The sequence below is a fragment of the Balaenoptera ricei genome, chromosome 4 (genome assembly GCF_028023285.1).
Source record: "Balaenoptera ricei isolate mBalRic1 chromosome 4, mBalRic1.hap2, whole genome shotgun sequence".
Taxonomy (NCBI): Eukaryota; Metazoa; Chordata; class Mammalia; order Artiodactyla; family Balaenopteridae; genus Balaenoptera; species Balaenoptera ricei.
The window spans coordinates 14,327,443-14,349,787 of NC_082642.1; the positions used below are offsets into that span (position 1 = coordinate 14,327,443).

General features: G+C 39.3%; 1 protein-coding gene and 1 pseudogene across 1 annotated transcript in view; both read left to right on the forward strand.

Annotated features, from left to right (window-relative positions):
• SLC9A9 (solute carrier family 9 member A9) overlaps nucleotides 1-22,345 on the forward strand; it is a 536,019-nt gene that overhangs the window by 279,928 nt on the left and 233,746 nt on the right. The window lies entirely within an intron of this gene.
• Nucleotides 1-22,345, forward strand: part of LOC132365066 (eukaryotic translation initiation factor 4 gamma 2-like) — a 29,373-nt pseudogene that overhangs the window by 693 nt on the left and 6,335 nt on the right.

A 22,345-nucleotide genomic window follows, 5' to 3' on the forward strand; every position in this document is an offset into this window, starting at 1 on the left:
TGAATGAATGTTTGGCTATCTTTATTATCCTTTCAGCTAATTAGTCATTTATCTTATATTTAATTCTGTCATCTTTGAAAGTCTTTCAGTGCATTTTAATTTTTTTATTAAAATATAGATCGAGATGGACATAGATGTTTTCGTGCATTTATTTTTGAAAAGCCAGATTCTTTGCCTAGCATTTATGGGCAAACAATGACATCTTCATTACAGCACATTCTTTCCAGATGCTTATTTTATTTCCATTCCCCCAGATGATATTTTAAGTGTTTATCACCATTGAATGGAAAAGCAGCAATGCAAATCCAAATTTAAATTTCCAATAATAAAAAAAAAAAAGACAATGGGAGCCAAATTAGATGTGCTGTGCATGACTTTGTAAAATAAAAATTCAAGAAAAAGAACAGGAATGTGGGGAAATCCAGATGATATGGTGAAAAGAACACTTCAGCGAGAGTCCAGAAAGCTGGAGTTTGTCCATTATCTCTACAACTAATGGTGGGGCCTTGGATAATTAATTTAACACCTGTGAGCTTCAGTTTTCTCCTTTGTAAAATGAATGATTGAACTATATGACTGGGTTTTAAGGAGGATGCTGTAAACCTAATAATTCTCTGACTTGACATAGAGCATAAAACACGCATCTGGCTCCCTCTTCCAGACTGGGATGGGCAGGGATCACTTGATTACAGTGCAATGCATAGAGATGAGAGGAGCAGTCAAAGTTTGCCATTACTCTTGTTGACAAATCGTTGGGTAGACGTTTTAATAAGCTGTCAAATCAAATCCAAGGATGAAGCTGTAGAACATCAAAGTCCTTGATTTATCCTGGGGTGAAAAAGTTTCACTGAGGGCTGGATACTTTTTTCTGGAAAAATTCTCTGTTCCTACGTGAGTGATTGTAATGGGTTCTTCAAAGACTGCCTGCTTCCTTGGGGTGGAGAGAACAAAGCTTACGTTGCTACCGCTCAGTGTCAGGGTCTGCCTGAAGGGCTTCCCAGCTTTTCATTTCAAGCATGGACCGAGTGTGGCCTGAGCACCACATGGTTGCATGGCAGGCACCATGCTAGAATCCAGGGAGACAAAGGCCAAAAAAAGGCAACCAGGGGACTGAATTGCTCCCTGGAGGCAAGGTGTTCACGGGAAGCTGATTGTGGGTTGGGTGTTTTAGAGATGGCTATAAAGATAATTAGGAGATTATCATGCAGATTTCATGGGAAATGAAAACAAAGAGAAGAGAGTATGCAAAAGCAGAAAACTAAGAATGATCTTGACAAGACCTAGAAACAAAGAGATAGCACACTCTGCCTGGGGCTCAGGTTGCCTTGAGGAAGTAGATAGGGGTGGGTTTGGGCTGCTGGTATAGGTTGTGGAGCAGGAAAGGGAAAGGTGTGGGACAGGGTTGAGGATTAAAATGGAGAGGTGAGTTCAGGTGGACATTTTAGTGTCTCACTGTGCTATGTTTAGGAGAACTATATTCTATAAGGCTCATACTTGCTTAAGGCTTTTAGACATAGAGATGATGATAATAATCAGATCTGTGCCTTACAAAGATAATGAAGGTAGGATCATGAAGGAAGTGACATCAACCCATGACATCAGTCTCCCTGCTCACCACATGTCCTTTTGATAAATGCTTACATATGTAACATCTAAATTTATCTTAACCTTCTGTGGCTCTAGGTATACTTTTGTCCTGTATAATCTCTTAGGATGTTGTGGTCTATATGAAAAGTTTATGGAAATTTACCATTTAGTTTTGTCTTGAACTTAGGAGTTGCTGAATTAATAAATAAATGAATGAGTGAATGAATTATGACCTTTAACATTCCAAGATAAAAAATAGAGAGGGGGAACAATGTACACTAATTAATAGTTTTATTTAATTCTGATATGATGCATTAATTTAAATGTAATGAGTTGGATGTACAAAGCAAATGTCTAGGGTAATCTTGAGATACTGAAAGAAAGATCAAGTATAATTCCATTGCTTGTTTCCTGCAGTGTTCCTCTGCCTTATTGATTTGCATTACAGTGGTTTTTGATTATGGTTTTGTGCAATTTTTCTCCATCACTTTTAACAAAAGCAAGCTCATTCCATCCCAGTTACCTGTTCTGAGGCACAGTGCAGAGAGAAAGTCGGGGGCAACAATGCCCCTGTCTCCCTGGCTTCTGAGAAGTAAGATCAAAGATATCTTCATAAAGCATAGAATTGCCATTTTTAAAAAACTCTAATTACATTTCTTTTGTCAAGATTTCTACCACTTTTCTTCTTCCCTTCATTCAAAGTACGTTTAAAAATACCATCCTGGAAGGGTTGAATTCATAAATGATGGCAGAGTGTTTAAATTTCTCCTTAGCTAAGCTGGTGATTCTTTTCAATGAAACTCATTATATTGTATAAAGGACATTTAGTAGTTCAGCTAATAAGTGTTCTCTTTTAAATGCTAATGAGAGTGGAGCTCCCACATAATGGCAAGAACACGGTGTACTTTCGGTGCCCAGAAAGAATTATTGTCTGTGAACCCCTAGTTAAGAAGCTGTATGCCACAACCAACTTGGATTATAGTAGGGGCCACAAATGAACATTAGGCACCCTCTGTAGTAGGTATCTCCTATATGCCAGGTACTGGGGCCCAGGGAGAAATAAAGCCAAGTAAGACATGAGATGTGCTTTCCCTTGAAAGTTTTTCATGTAAGTTTTTTTCTCTGATAAAGCTGTAACATAATGGTACCGTAACTTCTCGATTAAATTTTAGCTACTCTTTTAACCACACGTCTGTGTTTGTTTATCATAGTATATAATTGCAGTTGAGAATTTTAAGTCATAAAATCTAAGAAGTTCAGAGCAAGGTGGGAATATAAACTTTTAAACCCAGAATTATGTTGGAGGAAACTGAAGCCCAAGGAAGTTCGATGACCTGAGGGGTAGAGTCAGTTCTGCAACCCAGGGGCCAACCTGGGCATAGACCGATGCTCAAGGGATGTGCCCTGCAAGCTAAAAATATGCAATACCCACCTTCAGAAAGCAACCTTTGGTGTATTACTTATCTATTGCTGTGTAACGAATTACCCTAAAATGTGTCAGTTCAAACAACAAACTTGTACTATTTTGTATTGTTTTTGAGGGATCAGAGTCTAGGAGCATCAGCTTAGCTGGGTAGTTCTAGCTCAGGGTCTCACATGAGGTTGCAGACAAGCTGCTGGCCACGGCTGCAGTATCTGAAGACTCGACTGGGCCTGGAGGATCCACTCCAACATGGCTCACTCACATAGCCATTGGCAGAAAGCCTCAGTTCTTCACCATGTGCCTTCCATAGGGCTGCTTGGGTGTCCTCATGGTGTGAAGGTAACTTTCCCCCAGAGCAAGTGAAACCAGAAAGAGAGAGAGCAAGAAGAAAGCAGCAATGCCCTTTATTAACTACTCTCTGAAGTCACACACTGTCACTTCGCCATATTCTGTTTGTTAGAAGCAAGTCACTAAGACCAGTCCACGCTCAGTGGGAGGGGAATTAAGCTCCACCTCTTGAAAGGAGGAGTTTCAAAGAATTGTGAACATATTTTAAAACTACCATGGAGCCTGGTGCCATTTTGGGAAGTGATCTTTTGATTATGGTTTCAATTTCTTATGCGATTGAACACTTAGGTTTTCTGCTTCCTCACTAGCGCGGCTGAGGGAGGTGACACTATAGAGCCATTCTCTCGGCAGTGGAGTTCAGCTGGCAGCGATGCCCACTGGGGCTCTGTCAGTAGTGTTGGGGCTACGAATGACTGAGCCACACATTTAGAGGTAATTTGTGAAGTGCTTCCACTGTGGACAGTTTTTTGTAAACTGTTCAACTTTACTTACCGTAAAAGTCAACTTTGCTTTCCTAGTAAACCATCTATTCTCTCCAGCTTTTCAAAACTTTTAATAACAACAATCGTTGAACACTATTACCTGGCATTATAAATATATATTTCACATAAATGATTCCAATTAAAATTCACCAAAAAATTCATGAGGTAAATAATAATATTAATCATATTTTACAAGCCTTAGAGAAGTTAAAAAGGTCACCCAAAGGATAGAGTAGTGCACCATAACCCATTATTAGTTTCATGTCTTTTTCATATATTTGATTATAGACTTTTCCTGTAGAAAGTGACGTGTATGTATTTTCCCCCTTCTTTAAGTTATGAAACTGCATATTATACTGATCATTTTAAGAAATAGCACTTGGATTTGTTTATCTATTCTACTACCATGTTCTCTAATTCATTCCTTTCTCCTTTTATCACTGTCATTTTCTTCCTCTCCTTGGGCTTCGCTTCTTCCTCCCTGTCCCCTTTGTAGATGACAATGAACCCAAGTAACCCTGTCCTTGCCGACCAACACTCCTCCCTTTTCTCCTCTTTTCCTTTCTCAGCCTTAACACTAACCGGAGACGGCCTTGATAGGTAGAACCAAGAATGACTTTTCTTCTTCCACCAAAGTATCGATGCTGTCACATCTTGTATCCTATTCACCTCTTTATCTTGTGACAGATATTTTATTCCATTTTGCTGCTGTTGTTTTCCTCTTTCTTCCGGATTCATCAGTACTCCATGTAGCTAAGAGTAATTGAGTATTATTGTTGTTTTCTTCTGCTTCTTCATCCCGATCATAAAAGACTCTATATCTGAGTCACCTGCCAGGACTGTCTATCTCTACCCAATAGGCAACATTTTGGGGATCCATATTAATTCACCATGACATTTCTTGCCAACAAGATTCAAAGCCTTCTCTTAATTTTTGTCTTATCTTAACCCTAAGAAAGTATATTTACCTCATTCAGCATTTTCTAAAATTTAATTTTTCACTACATTTTCCCCAAAATAATGGCTTTGTATTCTTTACCACTATGTAGAGCTTCAGCCTCTCAGAGAGATGGTCCTCTTGCTCTCTCTTTCTCTCTTGCCCTTTGTCTCAATTTTTTCTCATTTCTTTCACCTTTAGAAAACAAGAAAAAAAATCGTTATTAATGCTTAAGTATTAACATATAAATATATATGATCCATGTCCTTCTATGTATGAGTCTGATTCACTGCTTAATGGGAAAAATTTATCTGAATAGGTTTTAAGAGATCAGCTGGCCTGGTCCCCATTTTGATGACATTCAAGACAGATGGTTGCTCATTATTACCTTAAAATTTCTAAGGATGGCAATGACATAACCCCCTTGAATAGCCCATTATAGTTTTATCACCATGCTTGACAGGTGCAGGTATGAGGGGCTTCAGTCTCATAATGGCATTTGGGGATGATAAATGGAAATTACTGTAATCTTTCTACTCATTTTAATTAAATTTGATTGATGCAGCACAGAAAACATCAAGGCTGAATACATGCACCAGAGCGTGTGTTTGTTAAAGAATACTGCCAAATTTAAGGATGCCATTTCCTTGATGGTCTTGAAAGATGCAGCAAATGGATTTAATAAAATGTTAAGTCTTTGTGCAATTCCTCCAGAAGAGAAATTGAATTGCTTCTGGAGGCACAGCTCAAAAATCCAAAAAATCTCATCAGTGGAGAGATGATACAGAACTCCAAATTACCTGAAAGGAAAGTCTAATAAATGAGAATAAGACTTTGGTTTTAGGAAAGTCACTTAATGCAATTGTTCTGGGTTGGTTACATTGAGAAAGAACTTGATTGGAGTCAGCAGTGACCAATCTGTTCTTGAGGGAGAAGAGAATGTCCCTTATTATGGACTGCTTTAGCAGTGAACACCCAAATAACAAACTATTCCTGATGTATTTTTCCATTGGTTCCAAGATGTTAAAAATTATGCTTGCAAACATACTTCTTTTCCCTTTTCGTACTGTGCCTTGCTCCATTCCAATTAAGTTTTCAAGGACAAACTAGAGGGGCAAAGATGCCTGATGGAAAAATAAAGGAATTCTTCTGTTGAGAAAGAATGTCTAATCTTTTCTGTCATTTTTGGTAACTGAATTTACACAGCTCTTCTCTTCCCCAGAGATCTGTGAAAATGTGGTCCTTGGGACTCAGATCTGGAAAAAATGTTATTTTGGGTTTCTAGGACAATGACTTCAGACCTCAGCACTAGTCATCCTCTGACTTGCTTTTCTTGTCTAAAGATGCTGCTCTGATGATAGCACAGGGACCTACAACACAGGGCCGAGGTAGAAGATCTCTTGGCCAACTAGCAACAGACAGGCAGAGAAGGGCTCCAGGTAGCACGTGGGATGAGATGAGAACCAGCCGAGTTTCACTATTCTGAGTTCTGACATAGCAGGTTTCTGGAGAGTTACTGTGAAGTTCTATGAGCAGCCTCTGGGTTCTTTCCTAGGGTCACAAGGCGAACTATATCTTAACTGTTTATTCCTTCTGCAGGTGTTCCCAATGGTGGTTTGTAGTCTAGTGTCATAATGATTCAATTTTATGACACTGCCTGTACTCAGTTCTGGCATAAATTAATGATTTACACCACCCTCTTAGGGAAAACACCACCATTCTTCCCCTTTGTGCTGACTTATTGTTCGGCTTTTGGCTTGCTTTTATAGTACCAAGTGGGGGCAGGTAGTCTACAGGGGTCTTTTGCTTCATCCAAGTTTATTAGAGTCAAAAGAGTTTGAAACCATCTAACCTTCCAGGGAAAAGTAGTCTGATTTTAAAGGAACATTTCTGGCTTGTTTGGCCCTACTGAATGTTTCATGTAATGGCTGGACTGTTGCTAGGTCTCAGATACACTGGCCTGTGGAATAAACCACCATTCCTTAAGGGTCTTCCCTATGTTCTGGGCAAAAAAGTACCTTATTAAAGGCTCCAGAATGTTCCCAGGCACTAATACAGGGGTCTAGCCCTAGTTCCTGATTTGTCCAAGGTCCAGACAACCCAAGGGAAGGAGCTTGAATTTTATCCCTGATTGGGCTTCAGGCATGTAGTGATATATGTATGAGGAAGGGGTTAATGACAGAAGCCAGACACAGAGAGGAATAACCAAACCCTTAAGCGGGAAATTCCTATAAATGGGAAGGGGTCTAGTACAGCCCTGAGGGTCAGCACCTTTTTGTGGGACTTTGTGAGAATGGACGTGGCCCTCCTAATCCAACCACCTGCTGGCCTGCCTGTACTCTGAGGACGAGAGCACTAATTGGTAAAATGGGGAGAGGGGGAGGCAGCATTGTGTCCCTGCTGGGACCCTCCTCTCTTCCCAGAATGCTGGCTGGTAAACTAGAAAGAATTTAAGTGGGTGTCCAAATACCTCTACTAAGGGACCACCTCTAAAAGAACTGGACACAAGGAAAAGAAGTTGGAGGGAGAGATAAGCAGCAAAGACCAGGAGGCAGGCAGAAATAGAGCTTCAGGTGCTGGTGGCAAAAATAACAGGTGCCCGCAGGAACGAGGCTGTCCTAGAATTGCAGGCAGCCGGCAGCTGCAGTGCAGGCGGTATGGAGAGCGCGGCCAGCAGCTCGGAGCACAGCGAGAGTAGGTGGGCGCAGGTAGCAGGGCTGTGTCTGAGCCGAGCAAGCACGTGGGCAGCTGGAGCTGAGGCGTGGCAAGTTCCAGACTCTGGTCATATGTGCACTGGCCCCCCCCCCCCCGCCCCCACACCGTGCCCTCCTCCTGAAAGCCCTCAGGGCAGGCGTTCTCAACCCTGGACTCTCAGAATGTGTGAGGAGCTTTTACAAATCCCAGATGCCTAGGAACTCTGATTGAGTTACTCTATGGTAGGGCCTGGGCTGCAATATTTTTTTTTTTTTTAACTCTACCTAAGTGATTCTAATGAGGGACCAAAGCTGGGACTCTAGAAAGACACTGGACGGGGAAGGGCAGGGGTTCTGTCATTTGACAGGTGGGGTTTTGATCCAGCAGATAGAAGCCAAACTGTCCAGGGGACTTCACGTGGGGTGGGAACTGCACGCCGGTGGGCTTGAGGCCCTTCTCCGACCAGGCTGCACACTGAAATTACCCAGGAGTTGTGCCCGGTGCCTCCCCCAGGGATTCTGACTTAATTGGCATGGGGTGGGATGGACCAGGCAGCAGAGCTCTTTAAATCTCCTTGGGTGGCTTTAATGTACAGCAACGCTTGAGAGCCAGTGACTTGGGGGACATTAACATCACTCATGAGGTTCCCCTTTGGGATTCCCATAAACATTCAAGAGAAAAGGAGACTCTGGAAGGGATTTTACATTCTGTGTAAGTAGGTGGAGGTTCAGAGCCATCAGGATTTAGATGTTTGTACAAATGCCTTTATATTTGCAGTCAGGATGTTTCAGGGACATTACCCGGATAAGTATTTCCACGGTTCTTAGATCTGGGAAGGCAGTCAAACTGACAAACCGAAGAGAACAGTTGACAGACCCCCTCGTAGGGTGACTTGCTCACCTGTCTGAAGCAGACAAATGGAGGTTTCACTTTAAAAGTCACAGATTCACTGTAGTGATCACAGCGTGCAAAACTGTTGCACTACATAAAAAATGGTACTTCAACTAGAATGAGCTATTTAAGGGTATTTATTTTCACTACTTTCATCTTTAACTTGGGAGAATGCAGATTTGATTAATATTTATTGAATATCTAATAGGTGCCAGTCACTGTCTAAGGTGGTTTACTGAAAATTAGTATATTTAATCTTCATGACAACGACTGGTCAGTTAGGTCTTAAGAGCAGCTATTTTACTGAGGAGGAAACTGGCACACAGAGAGCTAACTCATCACACAACAAATAGACCTGGATGGGTTTAGGACAGATTCCAAGTTCAGGTTTTTTTTCCCACCTCACCAAGCTGCCTTTCTTCCACCTCTACTTATTGACTTAAAAGTATCCCACAGTTTAACTTTCATTTCCAGTTTTAGTTTCGTAGGAACATTTATTTGTGATGAATTTCATGAAATACCTTTGGAAAGTTGCTAAGTATATGATCCATATGAATCTAGACTTACCTACAGTATCCCATACTATAGATAATTCTACGATAGAGAATTTTTTCCACCTAAAATTATTTGAAGCCTCAATAAATAATATCTTTTTAGAGTCAATACTCTTGAGAATGTTGAAATCAAATCTCCAATGTCTTCAGCTAAGGAGGTGGTATTCTTAAATGACAGTGATTCTAATTACTGTACTCTACCATGTATGAATTGAGAGAAAATTTGCCATGTCTATTTCTCAGAAGCTATGGCTAAGGCACACTTTGATAATTTTCAGAACTGTACAAAAGAAAGTTCAATGTTTTCTATATGATGAGGTAGATGTGTAAAGAAGAATCAAACGTGTGTTTAAAGTTATAATCTATGTGCAATTATTGTACATGTTTAAGAATTTTAGATCCCCAAAGAGGGATCTAACCCATGCCCTCTGCATTGGACGCACGAGTCTTAACCACTGGACCACCAGGGAAGTCCCAAGAATTTTAGATTCTTTAACATTCTCAAGAGCTTTCATCTTAGAACACCTTATTCTATTCACTGAATCCTTCCCTGACAAAGAACACATTTGTGTCATAAGTTATCAGTACTCTGAAAGCTCATATCACCATAAGGAACATACTCAACTACTTGGAAGTAGATAGAAAAAAAATGCTGTTTCCAAAAGCGTATATTAGTACTTAATTTCAAGCAATTTACACCATGTTTTTCAGAGTTAAGCAAAATTTTAAAAATGTAAATTCATTGACAATGTTCAACTGGACATGAAAATAAAACACCCAGGTATCACTGGCAGAAAGTGATAGGACTGAAGCTGACTCCAGGTTCTGCTTCTAACATGAATTTTTTGTTCAGGAACAGTATGTGTTAGTGGATTTTGTGATGTAGAAACTTCTATGACCGAACACTAAAGTCTTCTAAGCTGCCTTAAGACTTGCTCCAATCTCTATGTTCATCAGTATCTTAATTTTACTTTGACTTGAATGTATATATTCTATGCCTTCTCAGCACTTTTAAGTGCTTTTAAGTGATTGATTCTTTCCTAAGTGTTTTCCTTGGTTGTGATTTATTATGATGATTTAAGTGGTAACCTACAGGAGTTAAACTTCAGATCTGCTTTTAAAAGAGAGATGATTTCATTTCTATTGTTCATCCGAATAGTCTAATGATTTAACGATTTATGCAATCAAAGCTTCTTTTTCTATCATTTTTTAAAAGGCCTCCCTCAACCTAGAAATTCCATTTGAAAAGAAAATGCTTTTTGGTTTTAAATTGCAACAGAAGCTTCAGCTTATGCCACAGAACACAAAAGTGACTTTTTTAAGCCTTTTTTTTTTTAAGTAAAATGTTAGTTGTACCATTAGTTTCCCAATGACTTAAGGGTTGCAGTTCAAAGAAAACCTCATGCCAAACTTATTTATTCTAAATATGTTTTTCTGATCCCACTGTCCAGCATCCCAGCTCTTCCACCAGTTTCCAAATGTCAAGCCAAGCAACCACCAGGGTTGATAAAGAAACACTTAAATCTACCCTGCTGGTCAGCACAAAAGACTCAGAGGGATGCCAGGACCCCTAGCTCCGCCCTGGGAGTAAACCCGAGCTCTGTGGACCAAAAGAGTCTGGGGTCCGTAAATAAACCCATGATCTTTAACGTGAACAAATGATCCCCCTGCTAAAACATGCCCAGCACCTGCATCCAAAACACATCATTGCCTGACCCTGGGGGAGTAGTTCCAGGGTTCTGGGAGAGGTGCCCAAATGCAGTGGGCTCCTGGAGAAATCTGTTACCACAGGAATATTGAGAAATCCAGTTAAAAAATTCACATTTTACGGTCAGTCAACTTCAAAAAGTCACGCTTTACCTTTCAAACTTTGAACTAGGTGAACAGAGAGATGATTTGATTTGTGGTTCTGCTGCACAGAAGTTACACATCATTTAAAATAAGTTTTTAGAATTTATTTTCAAGTGTTTAAAAGCACCAATAAATTATTTTTGTGTTTTATTGACTTTCAGATTTACTTGATTCTTGAAACATTATTCTTTTAATTACTATGAGCTGGTCTTTAGTTTCAAAGTATCATCTGACAACTGATTTAATTTTCAATGTGTAAGATATGGGCTTTCTTCCCACAAACATAACAGTTTGGGTTTTTTTTTAAGTGAAATCTGGGCAAGATAATTATTACACTCAGTTTTTACCATATGAAATCTTTAATAAGAAAAGCTTTTTGCTATAGCTTTGTGAATTGTTCCAACTTGCAATATATAACTCAATTTATTCGTAGATGCTTATGTTAAAAATTGCATTATATTTTAGACAATAGGTTAGGTGGACTAAACCCAACATTTATTGCTTTACAGGAGAGATCTACGCTATTATTTTTTGAAAAATATGCATAATAGCTCTTCACAAATGTTCACCTCATTAAAAAAGAAATGCCATTTCACTTTAGCTACAAAGACCTTTCCTTGGCAAAGGCACGTTGGCTACAATGGTCTGTTTGAATTATTTTTCTCTCTCTCTCAGATACATTTTTAACATACCTCTACCTCCAGATGATTCGAAGATATATGATATTTAAAGATGTAGGGTTTTTTTCATGGTTATGCATCAGTAACACAACAAAGGTCAGCTTTGCTATGTTTTGCATGTGGTATGCTCATATATCTGACTACTTCTACCTGTTTAGCCTCACTTACTGCACTTTCCCAGATTTCAGTGTGTTTGTCCTTTTCAAAGCATCCTCTGCTGGGTTAGAGCCATGACTTATTGAATTATTAACACCTGCACAATGCCTGCCAGAAGCGAGAGAATACAAGTACTGAATTATACTGTGTGTCTCCAAGTCAGTCTTCACACAACCTTGGCATCTGGGAAGCAGGGAAGGTAGGGCAATTGACACTGGACATGGGAGACCTGGGCTCTTGGCCTGGGTCTGCTCATGCACTTGTGGTATCTCCCTACACCAAAGATTCTTTCTTTTACTTTTTACTATTTTTTAACTTACTATGTCATGGGCAATGTTCCAGGCCACGATATAGATATCCTTCATTAAAATGAGGCTTGTGGATATACGCTGAGTAACAATTACCTAGATCATTTGGTCTTGTTTTTTCCTACCATTTCTCATCATCTGCACCCACATTTTGTATTTTATAGAGAGTTAAGCTATAAAGAGGAAATGAGAAGGAACCCAGTGAAGGAAGGTTTGCATAGACTGCCTCTTTTCGAAAGATTTTTCAGACAAGCTTCCCACATGTCATCTCCTCCCTGGTTTACTGCACTTCCAGCAGGAGGACAGACTGTGGACCACTTGTGGTGTGGGTTCTTTCATTCCCTCATCTGAGTCCCAATCCCCAAGGACAAGAAAAGGAGCCCTTGCTACTCTTTTGAAGAGAATCAAATAAGTTAAACTCCGCTGAATCCACTGTGGGCTCCGGAGAGTCCAGAGCAGAACTCTCAGGAAAGAGGAAGTTTGGGGATTGCAGTTTGCTTTCCTTGCCAAGAGAGCATTCAAAAATCTCAAGAGGTCGGTGAGGCCAGGATACCCAAAAGGAGGCCTGAGGGGGTGAATCAGGTTCATTCATGAATGGGGATAATGATAGCTTCTACTTCACAGCATCAGAATCTGTAACAGAGTTCACCAAATAGCTGTTGACGAATGAATAGAATTGTGGTGAGGATGAAATAAGTTTTCACACACTCATTTTTACAGCGTTTGTGGCACTTATATGCATGTTAGGTTTGGTTTTGGTTATTTTGTTTTTGTTTTGTTTTATTTGTTTTCTGAGTGCTAGAATTAGGACTCATAATTACACCTTGCAGTTCAAGCTTCTGATCTGTAATAGAATTATCTTATTCCATGAAGTCAAATTTAAAATGCTAAAAGAAGCTCAGTTGACATAGGCAAATGATGGATCACATTATAGCAATTTTTCAATGAATTTAGGTAGAGTAGCAACCAATCTGAAGCTGGTTAGATCAGAAAACAGGTAGTGGGGAATGCATGTCTTGACAGAGCAGTGAGAGGCCATATCCGCCCTTTAGCTGCCTGATTCTTGTCTCTGTTTGCTGTGTGCTGCAACAACTATTTGGATAGTGTTTTCAAGACTTCTGACAGACTTGAGAAAATGCATGGGCATTTTTCCATCTGGTCAGTAAGGGAAAACCTTGACCAGATAAAATAACTTGGATATTCTACCAACCATGATAATTCAGTTGCTTAGGTGCCACATCTTGTTTATTAGCCACAAACCTCTCCATTCCTCAAAGGCAGGTATTCCTTCCCTTCTGCTTGCACAGTGTGTGTCACAGACTCAATAAATGCAGGCTGAAATAAACCATAAAGCTTAAACGAGGCTGCAGCTGCCTTCCAGGCTCTAAGAACAGGTGATACTCAGGCTAGACTCTTGGCAAGCACGACCCCAGATTTCTCATTCTCACTCCTCCATCCTGGAGTCATGGGGGGTGGCATCCCTTCCTCCCATCATAAATTTAAAACGAAGTAAGGCACTCCTTGGACAGACTTTTCTTTTGAGAAATTAGCTAAAAATACAGCATCAGATATAATGTCCAATTTTTTTAGGCTTCCATTTGTGAATTCTTCACTTTTTAATATATATCAACTACTTTATACTTTATAAATACTATACAAATTTATATAAATATCAAATACTTTATATAAATCTCAGTCTCTCCCTTGAAGCCAGTAACCATTCATAGGTCACAGAGTCCTTGGAATTGAAAGCTACGACTTCTATTTTCTTCTCTGTTAAAATGTACTTCGAGTTTTCTTAAGAGTTAAAAATCCCTGCTCTAGTGTGTTCAGTTCATCCAATATATAAAACTATCCAACAAAACAGTGTTGGATCCTTCCAAAATCCACTCACAGACCCTTTTATGGGATGACATTCCCCAAACAAAACTTCATAATGCCCTTGTTTTATCCAAACCCCTAGAGAGGATTACATATCAAAAACAATTAAAATTTTTTAGTAGAAATGGGGCCAAAATGCTTCAGATGAATAAGAAATCCTCTAGGTCTTTTCCAAAAGCCAATGAACTTGGACTTTTTCTCCGTCCTGTGTTTTTATAAAAAACAATTCTTTTAAGTTTAACTTATGTTTTTCTTAACTATCTCAGTGTTGTGGTTTAGGCCATGGAAGGTTGACTTCCTTCCAGAAAGGCATTTCCCACCCTGGAGTGAGATACTGTGATTGTTGCTCCAGAGGCTTCTGGATCTGAACCTCAACGAGTTAGGTTCCCCCAAGGGTCACTGCACCCTGTTCAGACGCTCTCTCTCCTCCCACCATGGCCCTGGCTCTCTCCTCATCTTTAGGATGCACATGTTCTCCTTCAGGCTTTTTTTCTTTTCCTTTCAGGTTAATGCTCTTTCTGGCTCTATATTTCCATTGTTTCATGTTGTTGATTTTCCCCACTTATGAATCATGAAGATTAACCAAAGTCAAGTCCTGATTTACCACATAGTAAATACTCAAGAAATCTTTGTTGCCTTTTATTTCTTTTAAGCTAAAGGCACAAGTTAAAGTATAGAAGGCACCTTCTTCTCCTTACCCACTCCTAGCCATGTTAGGACTTTTTACTATGTTGGACCATATGAAACTGTGGCTATTTGATGTTTTCAACTACAGAAATGGCAATTTTGTATGATTCAACTAATACCATGCTGCTAAGCAGCTGGGCATTCTGTTTGCAAAGAGTTCCCACACTCATTACTAGGTGACCAACCAATGGTCCTGGTTAGCCCAGCACTGAGGGGCTCCCAGGGTGTGAGATTTCAGTGCTACAACAGGAAAAGACCCCAGCAAACTGAGACTAGTTGGTCACCCTAGTCAGTACACTACAGTCAAATTCTGCTTTCTGTGATTTCTTATTTCCTAAATGTGTAAAGAAAAAAATGTCCAAATTTATCAGAAAAATATAATCATCAGTTAGAGTTATTGAAGACCCACCATACGCAGACACCTCAGTTAATTTGTTTAATCCTTCCAATAATTCTATGAGGTAGGAACTCTTCTTATCTCCATTTTACCAGTGGGTAAAAGGAGGCACAGAAAAGCAAAGTTGCCTGAGTGGGGTCACAGAGCCTGCAGTGGTGGAGCAGGGAGCTGAGCCCAAAGAATCTGAACCCAAAGTTAGTGCTCAAAGGAGAAATATTCACTTCTCCCTTCCTTGGGTGTCTATGGTTTCTGCGAAGTCTGCCGATGAAAGTGGTTTCTGAGGGAAATGGATTGAATGGATATAGTTTTCTCCATCCCTCTCCGGCATTAGTCTTCTTTTTTTCCCTCCCACTTCCATGCCCTGGATACTTACTTTCGTTACAACCACTTAGCCTTGGTCATGCCACTGCCTAGCCCCAACCTGGTGGCATTCTCGTCACCTTGTCCCAGGTGCACATGCCCAGCTCTTAACATGAGGTGCCACTCTCTGTCCTCTAAGCCTGTCCCTCCCCTCTGCCTGGACCACCACTCCCTGCAAAACAGTTTCATATGTGGCCCATACCACCCCTTGGCTCTGCTCCCACTACTAAGGGGCAGAGAGGAGGAGGGCTAAGCATCAGGAGATGGGCCCGGTGCTAGATCTTGGAGAGGGTTGAGTCTTAAAAGTCATGCTAAGCAGTTTGGCTTTTATTTGACAGACAGTTAGGAGCCAGCTAAAGTTGATGGGCAACGGCAGGAGCACACTGTGTTTTAGAAAGATAAGTCAGAAGGTGGGCTGGGGCAGGGAGTCTCTAGGATTGCTTTCATCATATGAGAGCCGGCAAATTCTGATGCAATAGCGCTCAGCATATAGTGTGTGGCACCAAGACAACTAGTCAATTAGATGAAAACAATCATCCTAATCCAGTTACATCAGCCTTGTGACCATGTTCCCTGATTTTCACTCTCCTGAACCGATAGAAAATGCTAACAATGAAAAGACACAAGTTGTCAAGTTTTGTCAAGTGTCAATTAAATACTTTTCGCTGTACTGGATCCTACTGTGCTCCAATACGGCTAATATGTTTAGTTAAAATGATAGTGTATTAATCTTATGTTAAGGCGTAAAAAGGAACGCCAGAACATATTTCATGCTATCTATGAAAAATGCTGAAAAGCAAAAACAAAAATGAAAATGTTAAATCTGTGAAGGGGAAACAGGTCATCGCTGTTCTGGGTATATTTTTGTGCATTCCAAGTAGATTTGCCTAAAACTGCACGGAAGGAGTTTCAGAACTGGAAATGTAAAAACCTACTTTAAAATAATAAGAAAACATCTCCCCAAATAACCCTGGTCCCTAATACGGGGTAGATCTGCTTGAAATGAATGCAACAATTGTCCACGTCCGCGTCCATAGTTCCGCGAGGGTGCCCAAGCCTCTCACCGCACAGGAAGCTTGATATATATTTCAACACATAAGATAGCATATACTTTGCACTGAGACTTCCTTGCTAAGTTCAAGATCCTTACAATGGCTGCCAACTCCTAATATTTCAAAGACTGTCTACATTAATATCTTTCAAAGCCCCAAACCTTGGCAAGGAACAAAAATTGTTTTTGAATCTGCTTCAAGAATTAATATTAGAGAATAGGAGGTTTTCCTCTCAGCACATTGAAGCTGAATAAATTGTTCTGTCTCCTTAGAAATGGAACTGATTGCTGGAGGTGAGCACAGCTGCGAGGGGGCAGTATGCAGTGCTGGGGAGGGGCGTGTGTGGGCTCAGAGGGGCCTTTGTTCTCTTAGATTATTGGCAGATCCGTTTCTTTAAACCCAGTGTAGATGCTAAAATACAGGAAGTAAGTATATTAGCTTGGAGTTACATTAAAGGCAGCTGGAACTGCTGGACGATTACTGCCTGTTTTCTTTGATTACTGCGTGCCCACAGGGCAGCCTCCTCCCAAGCATTTCTGGGCGGCTGCTCACGTCCTCGCCACCATGACAGGTGAATTGAAACAATCCTGTGTAGACCTGCATTCGGGCTATTCCTTGGAACAAGACAACAAGCCCAAGAGACTTTTCCTTGTGGCGCTTCTGGTGACTGCTTTGTCACTCCCTGCCCCATACAAGCAGGGATTCTGTGGTTTGATGGTTTGCTGTCGTTCCCCCTGTGGACTTAAAAGACCCAGACTTCAAAGGCACCTGCCAAAAGCTTTTGGTAATGGCTCTGAACTCTGTTATTTTTTCTATTTATAAAAATAACATAATTCTTGTAGTATACCAGTAAATATAAAACAGAATAATGAGAGTAAAAGAAAATCTTACTGCCTAAAAGCAACCACTGTAACTGCTAATACTTTGGCTTTTTTTTTTTTTTTTTTTTGCTGATCTGTTGCAAACTGCTTTTCTTTCAAATCATCACTTCTCTTTGTCTTTTAGAATATCATTGTATTTCCAAAGAACCAACATAGTTTCTCCATTCCTGATCAGAACAACTAATAGGTATTTTATTTACCCACAATTCCAGGATTTACAAATGTATGCTAAGAATTCATTGCATATTACCTGAACTTGGCATTTTTTTCTGCTAGTCTTTCTTAGCTATTTTAATTTAGTCAGGAATAAACTGTGTGTGTACAATTTTGTATCCTGCACCATCTACTTGACAGTTACAAACTAAGCATCTCCCATTAATTCTAAGTCTTCTTTGTTTTGTCATTACTGGCCAAATAGATGTATCTAGATCCACCTACTTTTCTTCTCTCACAACCTGTGGATTTTTATCATTTCATTCTTTCTTATTTATATATCAGATTAAATCAGATGCCACAACAATTTGTTGACACCATCTAAGTGAAAGGGTATGTTTTAAAGGGATAAAATTGTTCTTCATTACAGACCCAGAAATATGCTCTTAAGGTTGTAATGACGTTTGAATGCTAATTCCTGAAGTAAAAGAAGAAACGGTTCCCCAAGAGACTCACAGAGCAAAGAGAAGATGGTAGGGAGATTTGAAGGACGAGATTCATATGCTACTTCAGCATTCTAGAGAGAGCATCCGTCACTAAGCTGACAGAGCCAGGGTCCTTACTTGTCACTTGCTGTGTGATCTTAAATATGTCACTCAACAATCTGAGCCACAGAGGCTTCCTCTGGGAAATGGGAGAAATAATACTTACCTCATGCAGGGACACTAGCATATAATCGACGCTTGTTGGAACTCTGTCCTTACTATGCAAGATGAGGTCTTTTTCATAATGGATTTGTGTGAATTTAAACAATATAAAAATAGAGAAATGACATTTTCAAAAGCCTTAAAAATATAAGAACCAGTTCCTTAACTGCATCCTCCTTTAGCTAGCATTTTTTAGAACAGGTAGCCATATTTTGCCTAGGCTGACAATTTCTTTTGACATCTGTATAGCATTCAGTATACTTTGTTCATCTTGGTTGAGTACGGATATAGATCTCAAGAAATCTAATTCCATTAATTGGTCATAATGATAGGCACTCTGGAAACCCAAACGATTAGTATAGGTAGAATTCTATGGTCTTGTTTCAAAAAATATATGCAAAAACTGATTTTAGTACAGTCAAGCATTTTCGAAACAACTATATACGTATGAAGAAACAATGTGGCCACCACACATTCTTCCCTGATTATTAAAGCTGATCCACTTTCTCCTCTTTCTGCACATTCTCCAATCCCATGCCACCCTTGCCTTCAGCTTGACTGTGATACCTGAGACTATTAGTTGGATGGGGAATCTATTAACCTTGATCCCTCATCTCAGTTCAGCCTCTATCCTTTTCCTCTCCTGTGAGAGCAGGGACTTGGATCTCCTCAGGGACTTGGGTCATCTTCTTCCCCCCTGTGTCTTCAACCTCGCCATCCCTTCTAGCTATTTCTCCTCAGCACAGTGTTTTTCACCATAGACAACAGATACATTCTTCAATCCACCTCTTTACTTGGTTCCTCTGAGACAGTCAGTCCTCTCCTGATCTTCCTCCTCCTTTCTGGTCTTCCCTTTTCAGTCTTGCATCTGCTCTGCTAAGGCATCCATTCCCTGGACCACCCAGGGAATTCCCTAGTGGTCCAGTGGTTAGGACCTGGCACTTTCACTGCTGTGGGCCCAGGGTTCCATCCCTGGTCGGGGAGCTCAGATCCCGCAAGCCACACGGTGAGGCCAAAAAAAGAAGAAAAAAAAAAGGACCCGCAATATCATGTCCTTTCAGCATATCAAAGAAATGTAACATTATTGTTAGATTTCATTGTTTGACTTGGGTAAGGGAGACATCTATATTCAACTCTTTCTTCTTTTTACATAGCTTATGTGGCAGAAGTAAAAATAAATATATGTACCATAAATATTTTGTTTCTTTCTCATTACCTTCTTACCTTAGATATACACAATACACACAATCTTGTCATGATTGGTTGTCTTTCAACGATTGTGCTAGACATTGAGGGGATTACAGAAAAATATAATGATAACAGTTACCCTTCATTGAGCCCCTCATGTTTGCCGGAAGGTTTACATAACAACAATGTTGCACAGTAGGTATTAAATTCTCCAATTCTACATGGAATAATGTTGAGGCTTCAAGTTTTCAAGTTCACACAGCTTGCAACCAAAGAGCTGGGATTCAAGCTGTGTCTTTATAACTCAACACTTTCTTTTTATGACTCGACATTAAGTATAACAGTTCCTAAGAGGTACAAATTATTAGGAGGGGTGATTACTGGGGTTAGCTTTGAGTTTTGATAAAATTAATTATATGCGTTTTTAAAAATTTATTCATTTGTTTTTCTAAAAATTAAGAAAAATATGAAGTTCAGCAAAGTTTGGGTTTTGTGAAAAGTAAAAATAAGTCACTCCTATCCACATTTTTCATTTTAATTTACGTATCAATTTTTTCCTACCTTATGAAATCGTGCGTTTTGGAAGCAAAGATAAGCATTATATGAAAATACATTCAGAAAAGTTAAATGCTGGCCTTTCGCTGGTCACGCCTAAGAGCTGTAGAGTAGGAATTTTTACATGATTCAGGACGTGATGAAGCTGTGTCTCCCTGACAGTTCATTAATTATTGACATTTTCTCTTTTTCTCTCCATGGAATTCTGGGACTGGAAGAGACCCTGTTATGTAGCCCCCATATGAAAATAAGCAATGACTTGAGAACCAAATGAAATCCGGGCAGGCCCAATGAGAATCAGGAGGTGTGGGTAACGAGAGGCAGGCAGTTGGCCTAATGAGAAACTTTACAGATCCTGTTTCTTTCTACTACCTTTTTTCTATTTTTCAGGGTAATCTTTTAGGCTGTGTTTTACTGAATTTTTAAGCATATTTTCACTTATGCTTTCTTATAAGTTTCTAATGTAGTGAATATAATGGCATGAAGTGGCAAGGTTGTGCCACAGTGTAGGTAAATATCCAGGGCAGTGTTAAAGTAACACAGGGAAATCCTTGTTAGATATGGTTGTTTCTATGTCACCCTGGTGCCCAGTCTTTTCTGCCCTTGGAAGCTGGTTATAATTGGAGGGAATACTAGATGCTTCAGGTCTTTCTTCTAGGTCAGGAAAGACAAGAAAGGATGATATATGAAGACTCAGATGAACTGACAATATGATGTAGAGGTGGAGTTTTATGGCTGTTTCCAAAATCAATGGAAAAGAAAGCTGGGACCAATTAAATACCTGTCATGGGCATACAAGGGAGAACTTCTGGTGCACATACTAGGTTTTGACCATTTCTATGTAACAAGACTGTAAATTTCTCTATCCAACTATTATTTCCTTGAAAATAAGAATTATGTTTTATTTCTTATTGTATCCCCAGTGACTAGCACATCTTTAACATAAAGCAAACAGTCAACCAATATTTGGAAATAAATGGGAATTGAATTAAGAGGATACAAATAATGATTTTAAACTATTTTCAAGTCTAATTTCCAGGCTAGACTTGTCTCCTAAATAGTTCTTACATGTGAGCTACTATATCTACACTATCTCAGAAAACATTGGTGGGTTCTAGGTGGGGAAAGATGTATCCCCTGAGAAATTTAGACTTCAGGCTTGACCTTATGAAAGTTTATGGTTTAAATTTATATTGTCTATGATATCTACAATACCCAAACTTAAAAAATAAATTTAAAATGTGGTCCAGGTTGGAAATATGCCTGGAACAACTGGCAAAAACAAAAACAAAGCATCTTTGGCAAGCCACATTCTAGAAAAAGGCCACAAAGATGTCACCTCTGTTAAAACTCCACCATTAGCTCATAGATCAAAATTAAAAACACACAAGGAAACAAACCACCATGAGAGACAGCAGGAATAGCAAACAATAGAACTAGACCTCAAGATTTTGATACAATAAATAATTGGGTAAAGATTATAAAAATTTATATTTAAAATATTAAAGAAATAAAAGGTGGAAGCAAAAATGAGAAAATAAAGTAAATTATTAAAATGAGGCACAAACAGGTGAAAGCATTTTAATTTAAGTTATTGAAAGGGCGTACTAACAGAAATTCACTTTACATAAGATATGTATGTTATAATAGAATGCATAGCTTCCAACCCAGTGGGAAATAAAGAAGGAAAAAAGTCAATCAATACAAAAGCAGGCAGGAAATGGGAACAACAACAACAACAAAACCCCCAAAGCATAGAAAAGTCAGAGTAATTTGAAAGCAGACAGTAGAAATAAAATCAAGTACATTAATAGTGAACAAAACTGTAAATGGACTAAACTCATGAGTTAAAAGGAAGGGACTGTCAGATTTAACTTAAAATTTTTTTAATTGATGTATTATAGTATACATAGGAGAAATACATATAAGTGCACAGCTTGCTGAATTTTTGTGAACTGAACTCATCTGTGTAAACAGCACCCAGGTCAAGAAGCATTATCAGCACCTCAAAAGCCTCTCTAATGCCCCTTACAGTCACTTCCCTGCTCTTCCCCAAAAGAGTAACCACTATCTTGACTCTAACAGCATAGATTAATTTTTCCTTTTATTTCAGAAGACTTCTAAAGTACAAAAAATAAGTAAAGGAAAAGTTTGATCTATTTGACTTCACTAAAATAAAGAACATTTGTTCATCAAAAGACATCATAAAAACAGGAGAAAGGCTAGTCATAAACAAGAGGAAATATTTGCAATTTGTCATATAACTACCAAAGGATCATATATTCCAGAATATATAAAGAATTCCTACAAATCAATAAGAAAAAGATAAACTACCCATTGATTTGAAAACTAGACAAAGATATTAGATATTTCATATGAGAAGAAATCCTAATAGTCATCAATATATCACAAAATGTTCAAATCAGTGGTCACATAGGGAATTCAAACCATAACTACCAGGTTGAAAAAAATTGAAAAATATAATTGAGTGGTTAAGAGTACAGATTCTGGAGTCAGCCTAGCTGGGTTCAAATCCCAGATCCACATATGTAGCTGTTTGCTCTTGGGCAAGT